Genomic DNA, 17,868 nt, shown 5'->3' with positions numbered 1-17,868 from the left:
TTCGCATGAGTATTTAATATTTTTCCCCCAAACTAACATGGATTTATACTGGTAGTATATAATAACTTGAGCAACATATCCCAATTGAAAAGGAATAGATAGAATTTTTTTTAAAGGTACATACGTACTCGTAATCAATTTTTTTTTCTTTCCAAAGTAACATAGTTAGTGTATCTATAATGGCGGTTTATAACAAGTTATGTAGCGTAAACTAATTGATTTCATTCTTGATTAACTTAACTTTCAGATATTTTCTGTTCGCATGAGTATTTGTATATTTAGATGCATTGAACGTGCCATTTTTACAAATGCATGGTCAAGAAGAAAACAATGGCGTTGGTAAGTTTTGACATCAAAATCATCAATTGTAGATATAGGAATAAGGAGCTAGATCAGACTAAATTCATAATGCCACATGTGTAAAACAAGAAACTGTAGTTAGATAAGCACAGATCCAAGAAGTGCTGGGAAAATAGCACCATGCAGCTAAAAAGACAGTCATGTGGTCAGTATATCCAGCTCGCTTCTTAAAAAAAAAAGACACCCTGTCTTTTGAAACTATTCTAATTTATATCTAAGTTTTTGTTTCATTTCATTCACAGAATACTTTTAGTATCTACATCTTTATTAACTTCCAACAATAAAATTTTAGCATATTTTTTAATCGTGATACACGAATGACTCTGCATCTTGTTTTTCTACCTACAATTCATTATTTCTTATCTTTAGTAAATATTTTCCCAAAATTCCTTATTGAAATGGTACCAGACCCTGCACCAAAAAGGACCAATTAAGGTTTGTAATATCAATTAAAGTCAGGGCAAGATATTTATCATATGACACAATTTTGATATTTGTATAATCGCATGCCCAGAAAACTGCTCTGTCACACCAGAAACGGTTACAATGCCTCCCGGAAACAGTTATATATAACACTGGAAAAAGTTATAATGCCCTCCAAAGCAGCTATATCATCCCATGTACACATTAATTCTGCGTATTACTTAGCTCTGGTTCAAAATTCAAAACAATGGTTGCTAAGTAAAATAAAATGTAAACAGAAGAGCGAAATTCAATTGTTCAAACTTTGCATTAAATTTCATTCATGTATCAAAAAATGTATAATAAATGTCCTAATGAATTAAACTATTTTGGTCTTGTTCTTTAAAAATTTTATAACATATATTACATGACTTCAAGGGCTTCATACCAGAATATTTACACCTCAGTGATAGGAAAGCTCTGGGGTTCCTATGGCATTGGGCGACACAGCACCCCAGAGCTTTACTATCACCTCAGGGCAAATATTCTGGTATAACGCCCTTGAAGTCATGTAATATATGTATAATTTGACATCATAATACATAACAGTGGCAGATCATTTTGTACAAAAAGAAACACAAATTTCTGGTTTTCAAGCATTTCAAATAACAACTGCTCAAATCAATTTTCAAATTTTAACTTTCAGTATTTCCAGTTATGCAAAACAAGATTGAGAGGTATTTTTTTATGCACACATAAGATGAAAATTAAACATTCCATTTTACTTACTATGACACAGAAATTAAATTTATGTTTGTGAAAATATGTACATGTAGCTATAAGCTTAATATAAAATTATCAGTTTTACTAATCATAGGCTTTCGAATGGAACTAAATGTATCCTTAGCTATAAAAACAAGAAGTCCACAGGCCTTGTCGGTCACCTGAATACTAGTGAAAAAGTACCTCTACTTCTACTATGGGCTATGAAATCTAGAAAAACATTCCTGTTCTAAATATCTAAGCTAAGTTCTAATGTTCAGCAACAGTATAAAACAAGATGTGTTCTTAAAACTTCACTGCCCTCAAAAGTGCATATACTGATTACGGGTTTTTTGAATAATAGGTGTATTAACATCAAAACATATGACTAATTTGGACTCATCCTAAAGTAATAACCCTGGGTTATGAAATTCACCATTTTTTGTACATCCTTTTCTGCTATTCCTAAGTATGCATTTAGATTTTTTAAAAACAGTATCAGCAAACTTACACATAATACTATATACTAAGTTTGGCCCCACCCGGAGAACCCTTACTCTGGGGATCATCAAATTTACAATTTTGGTAAAAGACTACCTGCTCTATCCATTTATTTTCAATTTAGTATCAATAGCACTAAAGAAGATGTTATTTTAGTGTTTTACACATAAACACTATAAAACAAGTTTGGCCCTGCCCTGGGGTCAGAACCCCTACCCAGGGTTCATAAAATTTACAATTTTGGTAGAGGCCTTCCTGCTCTACATCACTGCATTTAGTTTTTCTTACATGTGTGTAGTTCTTTAGAAGAAGATTTTTGAAAATTGGTCAATTTTGGGCAGTTTTTGCCCCGCCTCTAAGACCCCTGAGATGCTAGTCCTGAAATTTACAATTTATGTTCCCCTTGTCCCAAAGATGTTTCATATCAAATTTGAAAAGAATTGGAATTGGAATGGTAGTTATTAAGAAGAAGTTAAAAATGTTTAATACGGAACTTTCGGAATGTGCCCGAACAACCGATTAGACTTGACGTTTATACACCACGGTCACGTGATAGTAAGCAATTGTAGGGCAAAGTTGACATCGACGCAACTGGTGTTTCGCTAGCAGACGGTCCGTAAAAAGCTATGCGCAGTCTCACGATGATGATTCAAGTCATATTGGTGCTTAGTACCTGGGTGTAAATTAGATGGAAGGAAAAAGGCGCATTTAGTCGCGTATACTTGGATGGAAGGCATGAAGTTTTACAGATTTCCTCAAGTTATTTCCCAGATTTGTTTTCCCCGCCAACTCACATAATCTAATCAAATGCATTTTCTTATAAAATGGTTGTAGCGATTCCTTTCTTTGAAAACCAGCATTTTAATACAGAAACTTGATAGCAATTGAAGTATTCCATGCTTGTTTACTTATTTGTTATTGTAATCCGGAAGTGGCATGCCCTACAATTTACGTTCAACACGCGATAAAAGTCAGAGTATCTCGAAAGTCCCGTATTGTTAACACAGCACGACGGACGACAACCAATTGCAATAGGTCACCAGAGTTTACTCAAGTGACCTAAAAAGGGGGTGATTGTCTAACGAGTAACACATGTGATCCTATATTTACACATATCAATTTTGCAATATATGCAAATGCTCAATTATTTATTCAGTGTGAAAAATTGGGATTAATAATGTATATACACTTAATGTGTCACTATATTGGAAATCGAATATGTCACTTTCTTTAACCATGTTAATTATGACAGAAATATTGCACGTCTGTAAAATCTGTAATGGTAAGCTTGATATCAGACTTAATCAAGTCTCTATGTTGTTTTTATTTCTTTATCATTTCGTCCAAATTCACCCACATTCCCAATGCTGAAAAGCAGGTATTTTTCCCAAAATGATGCCTAAAAATTCCAAAATGATATGCTTTGATGAGAATATACCATGAGGGGCCATCCAACCTCAGCGCCACTCTGTTGCAAAAAATTTGTGACAGTTTTTTCTCTGCCAAAGACTGGAAATTAAAACTTGTTTAAGCCAGCCACATTGATAATTATATATCAAATGGTTAACTTTTTGCTTGTTTTTCTTATTTGTTTGAAACAAATCTCCCAATTTCCATCAAATATCGCTATTTTTCCCAAACTTGAGAAGGCCCTGGCCCCTGGATTCAAGGGGTTAAAAAATCCCTGGTTTCAGAAATCTAAATATCTGTTCTCTACCATACTTAAATCTCACCAAATACAGAACTATGTTTGGCATTATTAAAAAGTATTAAAGAGAGCACTGATCATTAAATATAATGATTTAACAATTAGGGCTGGGACGATTCAGGGTTAGCTCGATTCGGTTCGGTTTCGATTCAGAACAGCACGGTTCGGTTATTTTCGATTCGGTTCATGTTAGGTCCAATTTATCTAATGACACCACAAAAATTAACAATTTTAATGAGTAGCATATTTGATTTGATTTTATTCAAGTTATATAACTATATGTCGTCATTTGTAAAGATCATATCTATTCATAATGACATTTTATAACTTTGATAGAAAAAAGAAAACACTGACAGTCTATCAAAATTTGTTATATCAATATGCTACATAAGTTTTGGATTATTAAACAAATCTATAGTGAATCTAAAATGTATATGATATTGCTTTCATTGATATGCAAAAATTCAATAATTCTATCAATTGAGAGTTTTTGAAAACTCTCCTTTATTGATTTACTTCTCTCATATTAACTGTCAAATCTGTTTCATTACCTACGATGTTGATTTCATTCCACCACTGACAGAAATGCTATATGTCATGTAAAGATAAACTGCAATGATCCTACGGACCATATTCTGTTGGTATATGAGTGGTGAAAATGCTAACTCTCAACACAGTAGTGATTTAAATCTCTGTTGCATAAAAATCCACATGTTTTCAACATCACTCGGACGCCATATTTGTTGTTTTGGAAGTAAAATCTAAACCGAACCGAACCGAAATCCGGAATTTGTAATCGGTGCATCGAATCGAATGGTATGAATCGCGGTGCACCGAAATTTTCGGTGCACCGCACAGCCCTATTAACAATTCTTATCTTTAAAGTCGGATATACATAATCAACAATGAAAATTAAAGCTATATACAAGTACTAACTATTTATCAACTTGCACGGATGTTTGCGCTAGGGGGCCTTTGTGTGGGAGGACACCGGAGCACCTGGAGGAAACCCATGTGTCCAAGTGGGTGACCACCTTACCCTCTCACATACAACCACTATCAATCACGGGGATCGAATTCGGGGTGCAGCAGTGAGAAGCGAGTGTGTTAGCTTGTCATTATTGCATATCTCAAGGAAAAAAATCCAGGGGGAAAAAAATCAAATATGAACTTGAACATCTTAATTCAATTGGTTGTGGCTTTATCTGGGATGCGGGAATCAAGGATCCTTGACTTTGAAAGAAAATAAATATATTTCCTTAATTACCAGGTTGATTGGATCCCCCAGGATAGAATTACTAGGAATCTAGAACCCACTCCCCCTGCCGGAAAAATCCACACAGGAACATTGTTATATATGTCTCTGCTTATGTCTGTTAAAATATCTATAACTTTGTCCACATAATGTAGTCGAGAATACTTTCACTGCAGTGAGAAACAAAAAAATAACACTACTTTACATCATTACAAAATTAACGATAGAAGTTATCCTCAAAATCTCATTAGGTACAAAACAATGTTCTATAATTTCTTAGTTATTCTAAAAATGTTAATATCTCTACCTGCAACTAGCGTAAATAAAACGTTCCGACTGTCTAATTCCGGTAAGATCAAGAGCAACGAGACACCATATAGATCTACCATAGATCTTGCGCGTGTTGCTCAATCAGATGAACTCTAGCTTACTCTGAAACTAAGTGCACATGAATATTACATTACATCTTAAAACAAATTAGCTAACCAACTGTTTCGTTAGCTCTCGAAGAAACAGTGGACTGTCAATAGAAGGTTTACTTACAAAAATGTTTTCGCTTTCGCAAAACCGGAAGTCGGTTCACCAATAACCGGAAGTTTCTATGGGTAAACTAATGACAGGATAAATAATAGTGGAGAAATAAGGAGGAGCAGACATATATATCTCTGGGAGGAGTAACACAATTGGTCCCCCCCCCCCCCCCCCCCCGATTACTTTCTACTAAAACTGCATTTTAAACTGAATAAGGTAAATTTGAAAGTTTTCATTTTGAACTTATATATACTGTACATATGGTCCACTTTCCATCTCGTGGCTTTTTTAGGACAGAGATTAAAATAAAAAATTCTTTCCCGATAAAATAAAATCTCCCATGATTTTTTTTAAATTAGGAATGCTATCCAATATTTACATTAAATTCCAATACCTGTGGATATTATTAAATCAATAAAGAAACAAATTTAAAAGCTCATTATCAATTTTAACAGTGTCTTTATCTTATTTGATTAACACACGTACGTTATGCCTTGCAGTTAAGCAACATACAATGAATCTGTAGCAAATTTAGTCACATTAGTCAAGAATAAAAGAAACAAAAGGCCCATGGGCCACATCGCTCACCTGAGTCACCTTGGCCCATATCTAAAGACTTTCCATATATATTTGCATGTAAAACCTTAGTCCCTATTATGGCTTAAAACTACCCTTTGCAAACTTGAATCTACACTATGTCAGAAAGCTTTCATGTGTATGTCAACTTCTTTAGCCCAATGGTTCTTGAGAAGAAGATTTTTAAAGCTTTTTCCTATATTTGTATGTAAAATTTTGACACCCCCCCCCCACTTGTGGCCCCATCCTACCCCCCGGGGGCCATGATTTGAACAAACTTGAATCTACACTATGTCAGAAAGTTTTCATGTAAAAATCAGCTTTTCTGGCTCAGTAGTTCTTGAGAAGAAGATTTTTAAAGATTTTTCCTATATATTTGTATGTAAAACTTTGATCCCCTATTGTGGCCCCATCCAACCCCAGGGGCCCATGATTTGAACAAACTTGAATCTGCATTATGTCAGGAAGCTTTCATGTAAATCTCAGCTTTTCTGGCTAAGTGGTTCTTGAGAAGAAGATTTTTAAAGTTTTTCCCTATATATTTGTATGTAAAACTTTGATCCCCCCTTGGGGCCCCATCCTATCCCCAGGGGACATGATTTGAACAAACTTGAATCTACACTATGTCAGAAAGTTTTCATGTAAAAATCAGCTTTTCTGACTCAGTGGTTCTTGAGAAGAAGATTTTTAAAGATTTGTCCTATATATTTGTATGTAAAACTTTGATCCCCTATTGTGGCCCCATCCAACCCCAGGGGCCCATGATTTGAACAGACGTGAATCTGCATTATGTCAGGAAGCTTTCATGTAAATCTCAGCTTTTCTGGCTTAGTGGTTCTTGAGAAGAAGATTTTTAAAGTTTTTCCCTATATATTTGTTTGTAAAACTTTGATCCCCCTTGTGGCCCCATCCTACCACCGGGGGCCATGATTTGAACAAACTTGAATCTGCAATATGTCAGGAAGCTTTCAGGTAAATTTCAGCTCTTCTGGCCCAGTGGTTCTTGAGAAGAGGATTTTTAAATGACCCCACCCTATTTTTGCAGTTTTGTGATTATCTCCCCTTTGAAAGGGACATGGCCCTTCATTTGAACAAACTTGAAAGGATGCTTTTGGCCATGTTTGGTTGAAATTGGCCCAGTGGTTCTGGAGAAGAAGTCGAAAATGTGAAAAGTTTAACAGACAGACGGACAGACAGACAGAGAGACGACGGACAAAAAGCGATCAGAAAAGCTCACTTGAACCTTCGGTTCAGGTGAGCTAAAAAACCAAACAATGATCTGAATCCCATACAGATCCGAGATGTATATAAATTATGAAGAATACAATGTTAACTAAGAGACTCCTCAACGTACCAAAGGTGAACTAAGGTGCCTACGATGAGTAAGCATCCTCTGTTGACCTGTCACACCCACCATGAGCCCTACATATAATGATAGAGCAATCCTTGGTCAAAATAATTATGTGAAGAATGGCCCATCAATCGGATGAATCACGTCAGACAGCATTCATCTGCAGTGCAGATAGCTTAATTGTATTTGCAAATTAAATCATTCTATAACAACCATATAGAATTTGTGAAATGCTAACTTTAAACAAAACTACTGAAACCTCTGTAACATCAACTTATTTGTTGGTAGCTTGTCTCGATTTTTAAAAAAAATGATCATATGCAGAACATGCTCTCGCTTTAATTAAATCAGTTGAGCCGTTGAAAACCATATGCATGGATATAATTGAATATTAATTGCTACATAAATATGAGGAGTTGACAATGAAAAAGCTGAATTAAGTCATCTTTTTTGTCATAGAATTACATTTTTACTTGTCACTGACATCTAATTGTTCAATGAAATATCCAAATATGAAGCAGATATGGAAGATGCTGTGGTGTCTTTTATTTTGAGTTCCCTGAGGTATAAGAAATTGACATTATGCATGAAAATGAGTACATGTATTATCAATATATAAAATGTTCACATAATGTAGATGTTGAGTTGAAGGCCACCATAGAATGCAAGAGATTTTTTCTTCTGCGTTTAGAATAAATTCTGCCTCATAAGAGTATAAAACAGGTCAGCAAATAGTGGAGCACAATTTGTGCCCATATGTATTTCTATATTGGGGCTGTCCTTTCATTTTGGAACTGTGCGATGAACATCTGTTATGCCATTATGTGGGAGTGTTACATACCTGAATGGTAGAGTACTGGACAGTTGTGTCAGAGGTCCTGGGTTCAATACTCAGCAGTTTCCGTTACATTTGGCGCCCATGTCAGGACCCGGGTAATCTCTGGCTGATGAGTGATTGACTGACTGAGCAACACCCCCACCTCCAACATCAATCCCATGGGCATGTTTCTGTAAATAAGTTATGATGTCTGTATATTCTAATAGTATGCAGACGTCATGATAATTTATTTACAGAAACAGATGCCTGTACTCAATCCCCCTTGTTGCATTGTGGTATACATTTGTACATCCAAGAGTCTGCATATATACATGTATATCATGCCCATGATGTTCAAATGTTGGTTGATGGATTGCATCTTGAGGTATCATGCAAAACTTTTAAAGTCAGTTAATTACAACAACTTATGATAATCAACATGTATGCACATTTTTATGGAGCGCCATATCAACAGAAACTCAAATAATTGAAGATATCTTAAGAGCTTGTCTACGAGAAAACCATGCAAAATGTGATGGAAGCAAGGTTGTCGGATCAACAACATATTTTGAGTGTAATAAAGTACATCAATATCAAATACTTTGGCATATTTTTTTCGGAGGTGTAGTCATTGGATAGGGATTTGCAGCCATGTTACTAAAAATAGCACTTTTGTTCTGACAAAAGGGTAAAATTATGTATATTTTACCCTTTCTATTTAAAAATTCTAACAGGTTATTGAAAATGGATTTTTTAAAATTGACACAGTTTATAAAACAACTGGATATGCATATTCATATTGTTTAGTGGGAATCTAAAATTTTACTTCCGTTTAAGTGCACAAAGGTCACAAATTTGGCACGATTCCAGATTTTGATAAATTGCAGAAAATGATAACTTTTGAATCAACTAGTAGTCAAAAAGTAACGCTTTGATTTATTCAAAATTACTTTCATCTTATAGAGAAGAAGTATATATTTACGATATATCAAAAATCTGTCTTTGGACTCTCGATTATAGTAATTATATTAACACTTCAAGTTGGGCATTTTTTCCTGCTTGTAGAGCTTTTATTCTGGTAGCCACCTAAACCTGTTTGCCATGCATGGTCCTTGTTATCTTATTAAGTCTTATATAATTTTATGATTTCATATCAGATGACCAGAAGTATGTATCAACCATTTTTTGTTGCTATGGGTCCTGGTTACCATGGTGACAAATTGCAAAATTTGAAAAAATAACGTTTCTAAAAAAATAATATGCATCGTATGAATAGTTGTAATTTAACAAAATTGATATTTGTGTAGTTTTAAAATGCAATTTTTAAAAACATATTTCATGCCAATTTATATGCTATATATAATAAATTCTTTATTTAGACAGGATAGCACGATTAGTACAAATGACTAGTTTACATTGTGGTCCTACAGAGACTTAGATATACCACAAGCAATTGGATCATATTTCTTCATAGATTTGCTTTTCCCATGGATACAATAAGGATAAATCTATTTTTTAAAAATCTGACTGGTTATTGAAAACATTCTGAAATAATCAAACTCAATCGCAAATACGAAGCCAGACAGCAATGTAACTTTTGAAAAGTTGTATGAGAGTCACAATATTGATATTCTAAAACAAATAAAATTGTTGCCATAGTAACATTTAGACCAATTTAAAGACTGGCGTGCTTTAAGTTCAAAGGTAAAACTTGTGTGAAGACAGAACTTGATAAATATCCACAGTATAATACCCCAAATCTTTATCTTTTCCTCGGGACAGTTAACACGTCATATGAAGTTGTCAGGTACAATATATTAGATAAAAAGTACTTTGTGGTCAGGAATTTTTAGATGTCATCAAACTTTAACAAATGAAGTACCCAGAAAAAAATTGAGTAGCAACCCTTAAACAATTAAATAACATGCTTAATATGTACATAAAAACAAGAGTTGTCAGATGACTGTACCTAACCATTTGTTCAAAAGGTTAAAAGATTTTGAAAAATAGGTCAAAGTCCAAGGTCGACGTTGACTGTTCTGATAACAAAAGAAATTGACATATATGTTTGAAACATCAAAGATCTATCACTCTTGGTTCAAAAGATACAACCAAGATAAAGTTTTTGAACAGTACGTCAAAGTTCAAGGCAGAGGTCGTTAGGTCAAACCAAAACAAAGGTCTCTTCATGAGACATCTATATATGTAAAATATCAAAGCCTTATCCCTATTGGTTCAAAAGACATAGCCCAGGTTGAAGTTTTTTTTAAAAAATAGGTCAAGGTCACAAGGTCGAAAGTCTTGGTACCACATCAAAGGTCTCTTCATGGGGAATCAATAAGGGATATATCAAAACCCTACCCCCTTGGTTTAGAAGATATAACCCAGGTTAAAATGTTTCCTTAAAGTGGTGCCGACGCCAACACTGGGGTCATTACAATACATGTAGCTCTCCGGATAGTCATCCCGGTGAGCTAAAAGGAATGTGCATGTTCTTTTCTTGTCTTTCTTTTGTTTTTTATTCTTACATGTAGCGTATTATTCTACATTCTAAATCCATGCGAAAGGGTTCGGAGCAGCCATATTCAATATACCGGAAATTAATGATTATGAACATTATATTGAGAGGAGAGGAGTGGTAATGGTAAAATGCTCTTAGATAGTGAATGATCTTGTTAAAATCATAAAATAATCAATAATGTTGAATATATCTAAATACAGAAATATTCTTTGCATTCGCACTCCACTCCCAACACCATTACACATACAAATGAAATATAGCTTAAATACCAACTGACAGTAATCACATAAATTGTACCGAAGATGAAAGTCAGATAATAATAACGTCCGAATTCGCACAAAAGTAAAGAAGTTCGCTTGTAATATAATTTGTAATGAAATGTATTGTTTATACCTGACCCGGCTGGTATAGTCTGTCCTGTCTAAACACATACAGTGTAGCTAAGTGGAGAGGCCCCGTAGTTGGCACTCATCACCAGGGCGGAGGGTGTGGGTGGGTGGCAAAATTTTTATAGAACCTCCCAACCTCCCTAAAAATTACTTTTAAGACAACCTGAAGCTCAAAATCCTTGATAATGATAATAATGGGGGGGGGGGGGGTCCAAGGATTTAATTCATCAGTTCAAGCTTCCATTTCAATTGTTTATTGATTGTCATAAAAAAGTAGAGGGGGGCTGATTTAGCTAAAGAGACCTGATCGAAATAATCTTCAGTTTCCCTGTCAGTTAAATGATTTTTCCAAATTTTTCCCGATCAATTTCTCATGATGAACAAAGTATAGTGACGATCCAAACTCTACCTACATCAATGACTTTAAGAAACTACATTAGCATATACGTAATACCATCAGTTTACAATATCTATATATTTGTTGTTGGTAAAATAGAGAAAGGTGTAAATTTTCGCATGTTGAATCGTAACCTATGATTAAGCATCAAGTATGGTCATATTGTTACATTGAGCACTGAAGAAGAAACATTCTTTGAGTTCACTTTATGCATTTTTATTTCACACTTTTCTTATTTTGTCCTGTCCTCATTACTTAGTGCATATATGTAAACTAATAAAATATTTTTGTCATCAATCATGATGGTAAATACATTTTGCAAATTCGGGGGGGGGGGCTGCACTAGATCCTCACATGCTCCACCTGGACTGACTATAGATGCATATTTTCTTTGATTTCCTCCATATAACATCTAAGCATTCTCGGTTAATGCATGAATTATCAAGGAAAGAACGCTTTCAATTCTTCAATGACAAAATGCCTGACCACTGGTACTAGTTTGCAGTATAACAGGACGAAGTACCGGATACTTTTTAAACCCTGCCAATATTTAGAAATTTCTGGATTACATTCACAGATACTGTTATGTCATTCACTGATATCACATAAAGTTAACATGATGTACAAATTCTCAAATCCCATTTCAAGTTGAAATCATAACATTCCATAATATTGCTATCATTTTGTACCTTCTACGTATGAAGAGTGCATCAAAGGGGAGGTAATTCCAGCAACAGGTCTATTTCATTAAAAGACCCCCTTTTTCATATAAAATAGTAGATTACTGGGATTTATTTATTAGAAAATGTTAAATCTATCAATAAAATTAAATTTCCAAACAATTTATGCATCTAATATCACAAATTTTAAATCTTCAATCTTTTAAAAGATAATTTTAAATGCTTAAAAATATTCATTTTTGTCAGTTTTTAAATTTTAATTGCAAATGAACGATCAAAAGTCCAAAGTACAATTTTTTATATTTTACAGACAATGATTTGATATCAAAGTATTATACACTTTTAAAGAAATTTAAGCGTTACTTTTGCAGCTACACCTATTTCAAAATTGACCATATAACACAAAATGAAAAAAGTTTTGCACAATGCCAAATTACAGGCTCTATGTAATCTCTATATGGACACTTATGATGTCAAACATGATTTCTCCATAAGTGGTTTACATGGAAATATCATAAAAAATCCATTCTTTTCATAAGCCTTCAGAATTGATTGGCATTTTTGAAAAAATAAAACCCGAATATTTAAGGATTTTTCTTGTGTTCAAAGACTAATCTACGTGTAAATACAGAATGCGCTGTTACTAAAAATAGAAACGACCTATCAATAAATTGACCTCAAATTATAATTATTCCAACCATATACTCCAATGATTTAAATGCATGATTAGAAATGATATTGATGACCACCATTTCCTTCATTTTTATATATTTGCATGGTTTTCTCGTAGACAAGATATCATCAATTTAATTATTGCTCTCATCAATTCAATTGATGCATGCTACAATGTGGTGGAATTATTGCTCGCTAAATAGCATTTGGAGCTCGATATGAACGACTTGATGATCTCTTTTATCGCAATTCACCTTTGAATTAGAACGCTTTACCCGATATAGTATTGCGTTGTGTGACGACACAATTGAATGAGACGATCGAACAATTTGAATGACATGTTTGATGTAATACAACAAGAGTTTTCATTGGCCGATTACAGCCCGCCCACTTTCTCGAGCGGATTCAGTGTAGCTGGAGAACTGTACATATACACTGTCATGATCGTGTGCAGGATTGGACAAAACAAGATGGCAGACGGCATTTCCAAACAAAGGTAGGCTCTTAAAACTCTTCATTTTACCGACTTATTAGACGACGAATTTATGAATTTAAAACACTGCCTGGCCAGGGAGGCATCATTAAGTTGATTGGTTGTTGGAATTCTTACTCATGTACACGTACAACTCTAAATTCATTGATCGAAGTTGACGATGTTGCCTCGATAGAATTCGAAGCGGGCGAAGATGTTTCTAATCATGTTTTCATGCATTTTAAGAAAGATACTTTCGGTAAAATAGACTCTGCACATATCTTTTAATGAAAACTTGAACCTGTGTATGCGATTTGTCCCTTAAATTGCCTTGGTTAGATAGATATCTTGACTTGAACATTTGCTAATGTGCAGGATTGGACTATGGTTGTTTCCACGATAAATGTGCCGGATTGGACCTCGATTTTGGTTCAGGATTGGACCCTTTCTTAAATACATGCATTTTTTTCTTACAGATCCAGTCAGGAGCGGACTTCCTTAAGCTTAAAAGTTGCAAGTGAATGAAGTGTGTTCTATTTTATGTCTCCTAATAAAACCATGGTTTTGACAAACCTAAAAGAGCACGTGGAGCAAGGAACTATCAGTAAGCCGGAAGAGCCAGCTCGAAAATCTTTACGTGTTTGAGAATTGCACCGCGCACATGAATCTAAAGTTCTGTCACACGTTAGAAGGAGCCTTGTTGTCGAAGATCAACATGTTGAAAAGTCTTCATTTTGCAGAAGCAAATACATTTATATTGTATATACACATGTAGACCATGTTCGATTCCCAACCACTTAACATTTGTGATATCTGCATGGAATTATGAAAACTGAGCATGGTTTGACGTATAATAATCTCTTCAGGCATGATGGTTTACATTTCACAAAGCTGTTCAATGACAATAAAGACAATGAGATGTTGAGGTGTTCATGTTTTCAATACTTAATGATCTGTCCACATGCACTTGTGCCTTTCATATGTATGCTTCTGCTGGAACCAGTTTTGATTGTTAAAGCGGGATTTATTATCTTTTGAAAAATATTCCCTATCATTTTAATTCTAATAATCTTGAGTGCATATGTCGTGCAAGATATCGAGGCCAACTCACTTACAAGGATAATTACTTACGGTAGTAAATATCAGCATTAAAAACCTTTCGTTTCTTGTAATTACATTGAATTCAACCTTGGAGTGCATATACTGATGAAAGCAAATAAAAAGGATATTTTCTCAGAAATTCGCAATATCACTCCTGTAGCTGAAATATGAACCTATATGAAAAGCAGTTTTGTCCATGGTGTTTTTTCTTTTTCAATATTTGCTGCTCAGATGAGAGGTTACTCTTCAATACAATCTTTTCACTAGTTGTTATCAGTTCAATACAAACGCAATAACATTGAAATATATTTAATAACACGTAAAACTTAGGTTCAATGAAATGACAAATCAACATGTGTAAAATGCAATGTAAAAGATTAGTAGTATCTCTGTAAAACAAAGCATAATACCGTAAAAATAATCGTTTCACAATGTACATACACGAATATATAAAACGGCTGCCATGGTATACATGTATGTATGCACCTCGTGTATTCAGAAAACAATGTATTTTTTACTTCGAGTTTCTTTTATAATGGGCAAAAGCGTGTGTTGCACTGGTCACAAACGAAGACAATTTTTCTGACTGATGTTTCCTTTATACATGCCTACGCAATTCAGAATTGGTCTTGAATTCCTCACCACAAATTTGCACATTCGAAGTGTACCCATCTCATGGAAAGAAGTTCTAGGGCTTGATACCTGAAACAAAGGAGAAAATCTATATAACAGAGTTTGGAATTAGGGAATATGTAAGCGGGTTAATTGAATTCAGGAAACGTCGAATTTATATTGTTACAGAGGATTCTAAAATAATGATAATTTCTCACGTGTTTTATAGGTCAAAATGGCCTTATATCTCATGGATACGAACAGTCAACGTTACATCTGTCGTAAGCAAAGATTGGTGATTCATGTATATATCTGTTATATTGGTTCATTTTGAAGGAGATAGCGAATGAATATTTTTACAGTAGCAATTGTCGTCGTTGGGAACTTAAACGACGATGTAATTTGATAACAGTAAAAAAAAAATTCAAAATACACCATGGTCATGTTGGAAATGTCTGAGAATCTAATAAGCTACATTAATCAAACTAAAATATGATAAAGTGGAGTCGAGATTCGAAAATATAAAGGATTTTGAAAATAAAGATAAAAAGAGGGTCCAATCCTGAACCAAAATTGAGGTCCAATCCGGCACGTTTATTGTGGAAACGACCATAGTCCAATCCTGCACATTAGCAAATGTTCAAGTCAAGATATCTATTTAACCAAGGCAATTTAATGGACAAATCGCATACACTGGTTCGAGTTTTCATCAAACGATATGTGCAGAGTCTATTTTACCTAAAGTATCTTTCTTAAAATGCATGAAAACATGATTAGAAACATCTTCGCCCGCTTCGAATTCTATCGAGGCAACATCGTCAACTTCGATCAATGAATTTAGAGTTGTACGTGTACATGAGTAAGAATTCCAACAACCAATCAACTTAATGATGCCTCCCTGGCCAGGCAGTGTTTTAAATTCATAAATTCGTCGTCTAATAAGTCGGTAAAATGAAGAGTTTTAAGAGCCTACCTTTGTTTGGAAATGCCGTCTGCCATCTTGTTTTGTCCAATCCTGCACACGATCATGACAGTGATATAGCTCTCTGAAAAGATCCACCTCTTATAAAAACCTTCGATTTACGGGTCACAAAAAGCTGCGGACGGTTGAGGCCTGAAATCAGTGTATTCTTGTGTTGCTGTCTCATAAACTCAATATAAAAAAATCTTAACATATTTTCCTACTATATACTTGCGTCCAAACATACCTTCAAATATTCATTAAAGCCACACTCCACCCGAAAACTCGCAGCTTCAAATGATTTCGTTTGTTGACGTAGCCATCTTAGGTAGCCGGTCAATTCGAACTCTTGCTATTGGTATCTATTCATAAAATCGGTTGTAAGTTATGTATTCGCTCTTCATTTATTATCAACACGAATAATTAATAGAAATTAAAACAATTTTGTACCAGTTTTTGTAATTAGGTAAAATAAGCTCTAGATGAACGAAAATGCTACATAAGCCCATTAGATGGAGATCGGCCGGCGCGGCCGCTCATGACTAATGAAAGCCGCACTGCCGTGAGTTTAGCTTTTTGAATAATTATCATTTAATAGGACTGGGGTGGTATATTATTTAAACAATTTAGCTAAAATATTTGTGGGGAATTAGTACACATCTAGACGCTATTGTGCCAATATGGAAATGAACCGGGATTCGAATTGACTGGCTACCTAACATGGCTATGTCTACAAACGAAATCATCAAAAGCTGTGATCGAGTTTTTGGGTCGTATGGGGCTTTAATAAATATTTGAAGGTATGTTTGGACACAAGTATAGTAGGAAAATATGTTAGGAATTTTTTTTATATTAAATTTATGAGACAACAACACAAGAATACAACTTTTTCTCTTTCTTCCTTTGAAGTTTTTTCCATCTAGCATCTGGCCGTCATGTTTTCAAATGCTGACTACTCCCGTATAAGGGAATTTGGGCGGACTTGTACATATGGACCAATGAGAGTTTCTGTTGCATTTCGCAATTGTATTACAAACAGATTCAATTGAGTCGTCACACAACGCAATACTATATCGGCCAAAGCGTTCTAATTCAAAGGTGAATTGCGATAATTTAATTGAAGAATTATCTTTATTTACAACACTTTTATATTAGAAATTAATGATTAATGCACTCATCCATTATTTTAAAGAGAGCAACAATTAAAAACATCATTAATTCAATTGTGGAGATGCTGAATTTAAGATATCTCATATTATATAGGTGCTCTCTCTAAAGAATTATTGCACACATGATATCATTAATTCACATAAAGGGAGTAATAATTCAATTATTTGCTTGCATTAATTCAATTGATGTGCACTACAATTCAATTAGTGCAAGTATTAAATGAATTGATGCGCACAGTAATTGAATGATTGCCCTCTTCAATTGAATTGTAGCATGCATCAATTCAATTGTTGACTTCATAAATTCATTTGAAGACAGCAATTTAATTCTTGCGCTCATCAATTCAGCTGAATAATTTATGTTATCAACAATTCAATTAATGCACACAATAATTCAGAATTGAAGATATCATTAATTATTTGAGGAGACCTTTTAATTAATTGAATTGTTGCACGCATCAAATGAATTGATGATATCTTCAAATAATTAAAGATATCTGCAATTATTTGAGTTTATGTTAATTTGGCATTCCATACATTTTACACGTATTTTAGTGCTGGAATTTAAAAACTTGGATATAAAAGAATCCTGCCGTCTTAGTTTTAAAAATGATAAAAACCCATATATTTT

General features: G+C 34.2%; 1 protein-coding gene and 2 long non-coding RNA genes across 13 annotated transcripts in view; 1 reads left to right on the top strand and 2 right to left on the bottom strand.

The window, feature by feature from the left end:
• LOC125659013 (alpha-1,6-mannosyl-glycoprotein 2-beta-N-acetylglucosaminyltransferase-like) overlaps positions 1-5,591 on the bottom strand; it is a 56,311-nt gene extending 50,720 nt beyond the window's left edge. For 4 of the 11 annotated variants that reach the window (XM_048890512.2, XM_056148722.1, XM_056148725.1 and 1 more), the window contains exons 1-2: positions 5,532-5,575; positions 5,296-5,426 (exon numbers count right to left, since the gene is read on the bottom strand). The gene's annotated coding sequence lies outside the window, so the exon portion shown is untranslated. Of the gene's footprint in view, positions 1-5,295 lie in introns of all 11 variants that reach the window. The other 7 variants (XM_048890514.2, XM_048890520.2, XM_048890517.2 and 4 more) reach the window with 2 other exon arrangements.
• A 7,602-nt stretch (positions 5,592-13,193) lies between these two features.
• LOC130050076 (uncharacterized) lies at positions 13,194-14,315 on the top strand. Its single transcript, XR_008798462.1, has 2 exons — positions 13,194-13,418; positions 13,871-14,315. It is a non-coding gene; the product is annotated as an uncharacterized LOC130050076 (long non-coding RNA).
• Positions 14,316-14,788: 473 nt separating this feature from the next.
• Positions 14,789-16,793, bottom strand: LOC125664280 (uncharacterized). Its single transcript, XR_008798464.1, has 3 exons — positions 16,316-16,793; positions 16,081-16,153; positions 14,789-15,197 (listed from the first exon to the last, which is right to left on the bottom strand). It is a non-coding gene; the product is annotated as an uncharacterized LOC125664280 (long non-coding RNA).
• Between the last annotated feature and the right edge of the window lie 1,075 nt (positions 16,794-17,868).

Source organism: Ostrea edulis, chromosome 9, assembly GCF_947568905.1.
Source record: "Ostrea edulis chromosome 9, xbOstEdul1.1, whole genome shotgun sequence".
Taxonomy (NCBI): Eukaryota; Metazoa; Mollusca; class Bivalvia; order Ostreida; family Ostreidae; genus Ostrea; species Ostrea edulis.
The sequence above is the reverse complement of the archived record's forward strand: the minus strand, read 5'-3'. Positions and strand labels throughout refer to the sequence as shown.